Source organism: Nomascus leucogenys, chromosome 24 (genome assembly GCF_006542625.1).
Source record: "Nomascus leucogenys isolate Asia chromosome 24, Asia_NLE_v1, whole genome shotgun sequence".
Taxonomy (NCBI): domain Eukaryota; kingdom Metazoa; phylum Chordata; class Mammalia; order Primates; family Hylobatidae; genus Nomascus; species Nomascus leucogenys.
In genome coordinates this window covers 26,278,549-26,286,664 of record NC_044404.1, presented here as the reverse complement: position 1 = coordinate 26,286,664, position 8,116 = coordinate 26,278,549, and positions in this window count along the sequence as shown.

The following is an 8,116-nucleotide window of genomic DNA, read 5'->3' as shown; positions in this document are numbered from 1 at the left end:
TCCTTCTTTCCTCCCTCCAAACCTGTGTGTCTAAAGTTAGCCCCAGGTAAGCTCCCTGGAGAGCAGGAGGAACCCAAAGAGTCTTGAAGCTGTTTCTCCGCCAGCTGCCTTCTCGTCCTACCCCCACCCCATCCCCATCCACTGCTGAGAGAGGGACTGGGTGGGCTGGTGGGTAGAGGTACTTCCTCTCTACTCTTCACACTCTTAGATTCCCAGGCCCTCCTTGTTTCAGAGTAACCGCCCTAAAATGCACTCCCATTCCCATGGTGGGGTTGGTGGAGGAACAGGACTGGGGGGCCTCCTCATTTGAAGAGGTAACCTCCCCTTCTAGGAGATAAAGACGGCTGGCTAGTGGGGGTGGCTACTGCCCTGGTCGGAGATGGACAATGGCCCGGGGCTCAGTGCACGGTCCTGGCCCTGCCCCTTCACTTCCGGTGCTCAGTTCAAACTGGACAATGCCAGCTCCGGCCAGTTCCCCTCCCCCACCACTACAACCCATTTAAAGGGACAGAGCCTGCTTTCGGGGGCATCGGCTTGCTCTGAATTCAATCTTCTCTACTGAGTGTACAGAACCTTTTGGAATTCTCACGCTGTGGCTGTGTGTGTGTGTGTGTTTGCACGCGCGGATGTGGGCATATGTATATTTCAGAGAGACCGGGTAAGTGGGGGTAGGGAAGGGGAAGATGGGGAAGAAAGCAAGAGACTGCAGAAATTATTTCCCTTTCTCTTCTACGGGGTGCTCTCCAAGAAATGAAAACTTGAGCGTAAGGAATGGGAGGTGGGACTTCGTGGGGTAAAAAGGACAACTGTGGCCCTTTGCTGCTCCGCCTAAAAAATACATATCGTTAACAAATATTATTAGCAGTGCCCCACTCCCAACTGAGGACTCTAATTTAGAATTTTCAAGAGTTCTCCTAGCACATCAGCCAAAGCCATTTTTATTTACTTAATCCTCCCCTCCCAAAAGTCTTATCTCCCGCTGTTAGTAGCGCCCTTAAAATATATTCGCTCCCTGTACCTCTGTTCCTAAGACTCAGGAACAAGTGGCTGAGGTCTGGCTGAAGAAAAGGGAGGGAAAGGGGAGTTGAACGCTCTGGCTTCGCTTGGTGTGTTCTCAAGTGATGCGAATTCGGTTCCCCGGGAATGCGCGGCCTGCTTCTCTGTCCAGGGTCCTGAGGGCTCCAGTAGCTCTGTCCACGGTGCTGAATTGAGTCACGCTGTCTTGGTTCCCAGCTCACAGTTTTGAGAATACCTTCTTGAGTTCCCACCTCAAGTCTTTCCCAGAAAACCTGATTTTCCTCAATGCCGGTTCCCGCTCTGGTAATACTGACACATTTCAGATGAATGAAAACACTTTTTTTTTTTTTTTTTGAGACGGAGTCTTGCTGTGTTGCCCAGGCTGGAGTGCAGTGGCAGGATATCTGCTCACAGCAATTTCCGCCTCCTGGGTTCCAGCAATTCTCGTGCCTCAGCCTCCTGAGTAGCTGGGATTACAGGCACGTGCTACCACGCCCGTCCAATTTTTGTATTTTTATAGGGACGGGGTTTTACCATGTTGGCCAGGCTGGTCTTGAACTCCTGACCTCAAGTGATCCACCCGCCTCAGCCTCCCAAAGTGCTGGGATTATAGGCGTGACTCACCGCACCCGGCCTAAGAGACTTTTTTTGAATGCTAAAGAGATGGCGCTTTCGACGGGGCGTGGTGGCTCACGCCTGTAATCCCAGCATTTTGGGGGGTCAAGGTGGGAGGATTGCTTGAGGCCAGGAGTTCAAGACCAGCCTAGGCAACATGACAAAACCCCATCTCTAAAAAAAATACAAAAATTAACTGGATGTGGTAGCGCATGCCAGCTACTTGAGAGGCTGAGGTGGGAGGATCGCTTGAGCCCAGGAGGCCGAGGTTGCAGTGAGGAGATAGTGCCATTGCACTCCAGTGTGGATGACAGGATGACAGACTCACCCAGGCCTTGTCTCAGAGAGAGAGAGAGAGAGAGATTTCCAGTAGTATATGACTTTGTGAGAGTGATGCAGGTATCTCAAACTCCTCTTCACAAAAATGGAAAAAATACTTCCCATAATACGGCTGTAAAGGGTTAGGAAAGAAGAGATAGTATTTTTTGAGTCAAAGAAGACCAAAGTAGAAGAAAAACTAATCTCTGTTTTTTAATTATTTTCTTTATTTTATTTTATTTTTATTTATTTTTATTTTTTGAGATAGAGTCTCACTCTACTGCCCAGGCTGGAGTGCAGTGGTGCGATCTTGGCTCACTGCAACCTCTGCCTCCCGGGTTCAAGTGATTCTCCTGCCTCAGCCTCCTGAGTAGCTAGCATTACAGGTGCCCACCACCATGCCTGGCTAATTTTTGTATTTTTAGTACCATGTTGGCCAGGCTGATATCAAACTCCTGACCTCAGGTGATCCACCCACCTCAGCCTCCCAAAGTGTTGGGATTACAGGTGTGAGTCACCGCTCCCGGCCTACTTTCTTAATTATTACCACTTTTTATAGGACTACAAGGCGTTAGAGTCAGATTACTCACCTTCAAATGTCAGCTCTACTATTTACAGCTCTTCCTCAACCTCTATATTCCTCTGTTTCTTCCTCTGTCCTATGAGAATAATGAGAATACTGAGGTTTCAGAGATATTGTGAGGATGGGCCGGGCGAGGTGGCTCACACTTGTAATCCCAGCACTTTGGGAGGCCGAGGTGGGCGAATCACGAGGTCAGGAGATCGAGGCCACGGTGAAACCCCGTCTCTACTAAAAATACAAAAAAAATTAGCCGGGCGTGGTGGCGGGCGCCTGTAGTCCCAGCTACTCGGAGAGGCTGAGGCAGGAGAATGGCGTGAACCTGGGAGGCGGAGCTTGCAGTGAGCCGAGATTGCGCCACTGCCCTCCAGCCTGGGCGACAGAGTGAGACTCTGTCTCAAAAAAAAAAAAAAAAAAAAAAAGAGATATTGTGAGGATGAAGTTAGATCATGTAGGTAAAGCTTTTGAAACAGTTCCTGTCATGTAGTTAGTTCTTCTTCTTCTTCTTCTTTTTTTTTTTTTTTTGAGACAGTCTTACTCTGTCACCCGGGCTAGAGTGCAATGGCGTGATCTCAGCTCACTGCAATCTCTGCCTCCCAGGTTCAAGCCATTCTCCTGCCTCAGCCTCCCAAGTATCTAGGATTAGAGGTGCCTGCCACCATGTCCGGCTAATTTTTGTATTTTTAGTAGAGACAAGGTTTCACCATATTGGCCAGGCTGGTCTCAAATTTCTGACCTCGTGATCCACCCACCTCGGCCTCCCCAAGTGCAGGGATTACAGGTGTGAGCCACCGTGCCCAGCCGACATGTAAAAAGTAGTATACACTAAGTAGCATGAGGATATACAAAAGTAAAAAAGGGAAGAAAAAATATTCCCTGCCTTCCAAGAAGTTATAGTCTACTTAGGAAGACAAGACTGAAATAGCTAAGCATTGTAGGTTTCTTGTGTACTGGTTTCTGAGAGTAATAATATCTAGGTAAAAGGAGGGTAAATGTACTCTATAGAGAAGACAAGGGGGTCCAGTATCAATACAAAGAACGTCCCTTTCCTCAAGGCATTTTGCTAAGTTCCTTTTGTGCAGGTTCATAACTTCATAAAAGAGCTGCAAGAGGTTTTTTTTGTTTTTTTGTTTTTTCTTTTTGAGACGGAGTCTCGCTCTGTTGCCCAGGCTGGAGTGCAGTGGCGCGATCTCAGCTCACTGCCAGGCCCGCCTCCCGGGTTCACGCCATTCTCCTGCCTTAGCCACCCGAGTAGCTGGGACTACAGGCGCCTGTCACCATGCCCGGCTAATTTTTTTGTACTTTTAGTAGAGACGGGGTTTCACCGTGTTAGCCAGGATGGTCTCGATCTCCTGACCTCGTGATCCACCCTCCTCGGCCTTCCAAAGTGCTGGGATTACAGGCTTGAGCCACCGCGCCCAGCCTAAGAGGTCTTAATAATAATAACAATCCATCCAACAATTGACAAATATTTGTTGAGCACTTCTTCCATGGCAGACATTGTTCTAATTGTTGAGAATACATCAAAGTGCAATACAAACAAAAATTCCTGCCTCTGTGGAATGAGCATTCTGCTAGATAATAATAACGACAGCCAGCATTTATCAGGAATACAGGAACCTTTTTAAAACCTCATTCAATGGCTCACGCTTGTAATCCCAGCACTTTGGGAGGCCGGGGCGGGTGGATCACGAGGTCAGGAGATCGAGACCACGGTGAAACCCCGTCTCTACTAAAAATACAAAAAAAAATTAGCCGGGCGTGGTGGCAGGCGCCTGTAGTCCCAGCTACTCGGAGAGGCTGAGGCAGGAGAATGGCGTGAACCCGGGAGGCGGAGCTTGCAGTGAGCCGAGATTGCACCACTGCACTCCAGCCTGGGCTACAGTGCGAGACTCTGTCTCAAAAAAAAAAAAAAAAATCTCATTCAAGACTCTCAATAATGCTGAAGAATAAATATTAAATTTGTACTTTACAGGAGAGGAAACTAAAGCTTAATTGAATCAATATATTAATAGCTTGCCTAATGTTGCTCAACTAATACATGGCAGAGGCAGATTTGAACTCACACATCTTTGACACCAAAGCCCACATTATTCCCACATTTCTAGTATGTTGTTATCATGACTAGTGCCATCGCCATTTTACCAATAGTGAAAAAAGATACAGGCAGACAAAAAGACTGGAGGGAGACTATATATTCCACCTGGTTGATAAATATAGGACCCAAGTTTGTGATTTCTTTTCCATGGGCCACAGCTCTAGCCTGTCCTTTTTTTTTTTTTTTTTAGACAGAGTCTCACTCTGGTTGCCCAGGTTGGAGTCCAATGGCACACGATCTCGGCTCACTGCAACCTCTGCCTCCTGGGTTCAAGCAATTCTCCTGCCTCAGACTACCAAGTGGCTGGGATTACAGGTGCCTACCACCATCCCTGGCTAATTTTTTTTTTTTTTTTTTAAGTAGAGACAGGGTTTCACCATGTTTGCTAGCTGGTCTTGAACTCTTCACCTCAGGTGATCCGCCTGCCCCAGCCTCCCAAAGTACTTGGGTTACAGGCATGAGCCACCACACCCGGCCTAGCCTGTCATTTCTACTGATCATTCTTCCCATAGCTCCTTGGCTTTCTAAGTCAAAGAGCTGGCCACAGCCAAAGCAAGTCCTCTTCTGGGTAATCATCCACACTCAGCTCCCATTTCTGAAGTACGCTGAGAATTCTGTGGTAGAGTCCAGAGTGGTGTTCGGAGTGTAATATCCTGACCATCTTCTAACACGAATGATGGTATGCATTTGAGAGAAATATTTCCCATAGTGTGTCCCTCCAGACAGTAATTCCATGGGATGAATAATACGTATCATCACTTTTAAAACATTTATAGAGTGACATCATTTTGAAATGGTATGTTAACTATGTTTCCTATGCAGAGGTTTTCTTTTTTGAGATGGAATCTCACTTTGTCACCCAGGCTGGAGTGCAGTGGCACTATCTCGGCTCACTGCAAGCTCCGCCTCCCGGGTTCATGCCATTCTCCTGCCTCAGCCTCCCGAGTAGCTGGGACTACAGGCGCCTGCCACCACTCCAGGCTAATTTTTTGCATTTTTAGTAGAGACGGAGTTTCATAGCGTTAGTCAGAATGGTCTCAATCTCCTGACCTCGTGATCCACCCGCCTCGGCCTCCCAAAGTGCTGGGATTACAGGCGTGAGCCACCAGGCCCGGCAGGGACAGAGGTTTTCAAACTATGGCAGTATACTCTGTAATTCACCATGAAGGGAATACAGTATATATTTCTATTTATTCATCTATTCATTCACTCACATACCTAACAAATATTTATTAAACATATATTGTGTATCAGCCAGCACCATCTGAAGCACAGTAAATACATTAGTGAACAATACAGATGAAACTTCTGACTCATAGTGCTAACATTCTAGAAGAGAGAGACAGACAATAAACAAATAGTTAAGTAAAATGTGTCTATGCATCTAGTTCAGCCTGATTTTTGTTTGTGTTCCAGCCTAATTTTTTCTGTTTGTTTTTGAGACAGAGTCTGGCTCTGTTGCCCAGGTTGGAGTGTAGAGTCACGATCATGCTCACTGCAGCCTTGATCTCCTGGTCTCAAGCAATCCTCCCGCCTCAGCCTCCTGAGTAGCTGGGGCTACAGGTGTTCACCACCATGTTCAGCTAAATTTAAAAAAAATTTTAAAACTTTGTAGAAAGAAGGTCTCACTATGTTGCCCAAGCTGATCTTGAACTCCTCGACTCAAGCAATCCTTCCGTCTTGGCTTCCCAAAGTGCTGAGATAACAGGCAATGAGGCACCACACCCGGCCCCAGGCTGCTAATTTGCTCTGTGATCTCAAGAAAAGCGCCCAGTTGTACCTTTGAGGGTAAAATGAGAGTTAGATTTGTTGTTAGACAAATGTTTCTTCCAGTTCTGACATTGACATTTTTAGATGATATGATTTGTATAAGTGTGTGTGTGAGAGAGTGTGTGTGTGTGTGTGTGAGAAAGAGAGAGAGAGAGATCTCCCATTCCCCCATTCCTATTACACAGAGAAACAATCTGTTTTTGCCCCATGCTGTCATCCTCATCCCACTCAGGGACTAGGGCTTCCTGCATTGAGCAGGATCGTGTGCCTCTTGCTTCTCAGACCTATTGAGTTGGCAGTGGCAGGAGAACAAGCCAAGGGGATCCTACCCTTCTTTCAGTATGCTCCCCATGCTGGCCCTGCTTGACAGAGCAGGATGCCAGGCACTTGCTTTCACCAATAATGGCTTCATTAGATTGAAAGGAGACGAGAGTGACCTCAGTGAAATAGACTTCCTGACCCCAGCTGACCTCCGACCCTCACCCTGACAGCCTCTAAATCTTTTTCTTTTGACACATCCCCCACAAGGCATAGGCAGGAAGAGAAAATGATGATTCTGCTATAGCTCACTGTCCAGGAACTGTAACTCGCCAGGTGTCCTCTTGCAGTGGAACTCATGATACCCAACTGTGATTTCCTCACGGCTGCTGATCCTTCCAGCAATCCCCAAGTCTGGTTTGTGGATCACAACCCACACAACTGTCATCCACCTGGTGCCCGTTTGTTTGTATCCAATGGTTGTCATGTGTCATGGAGGCAGGAAGCAGGTGTATCCAAATGCTTTCATTTCTGAGTGCTACTTTAGTCTGAACCTTGAACCTATTCTTCCCTGATTCTGCAGTTACTGTTTATTGTGTGCTGATTTTACACTAGGCATGCATCAAATGCTTTGTGTGTATTGTCCCTTTCAGTCCTCAAACATCCTAATATGGTCCCCACTTTACTGGAGAGGAAACCGAGACTTATTGAAGTTAAGTGACTTGTCTCAACTTATGGAACATAAGGGGTGGATCCCAGGTTAAGCTCACTCCAATATTCTTCTTCTTTACTTTTTAAGAAATACTGTAGTTCCTCATAAATATGTACACCTACTATGTACCCACAAAAATTAAAAATTAAATACTGTAAAGTAATTAATACATGCGGTTCAATTAATATTGAAATAATTATAATAAAAGTCCTCTGGCCACTCCACCCCCTCCACTCCCATGAAGCAACCACTCTTTCAGCCATTTCTTCTGGAGAACATTTCTATATCTCTAAATAATATGCATGCATGTCTGTTCCTTGATTTATCGATTTTAGATATTATCTATTGATTTCCTGTTATGGCAGATGAGGACTTACCTCTCTTACAGGGCCCATCTCCCCTGTCCCCTTCCTCCCAATGTAGTTAAATAACCACTTTCAACTAAATTGATAACCAATGTTTATTATTTTAATAATAAAATTAAAATTAAAAAATTCACATCTCTCCCCTGTCTGTTTGGTGGGGAGAAAACTAGTGGAGAAGACAGATAATATAACTAGACAAATGCATCAGATTGTGGCTGGGACATAACAGCATACTATGGAACCAATGAAAGCTAACATATGGGATATGTTACGGGAGCCTTCATAGATGAGGTGACATTGGGTTAGACCTTGTGCATTGGGTTAGACCTTGTATACGATTTTGAAAGCCAGAGTGGACAGGGCATTCCAGAGAAAAGGAACAG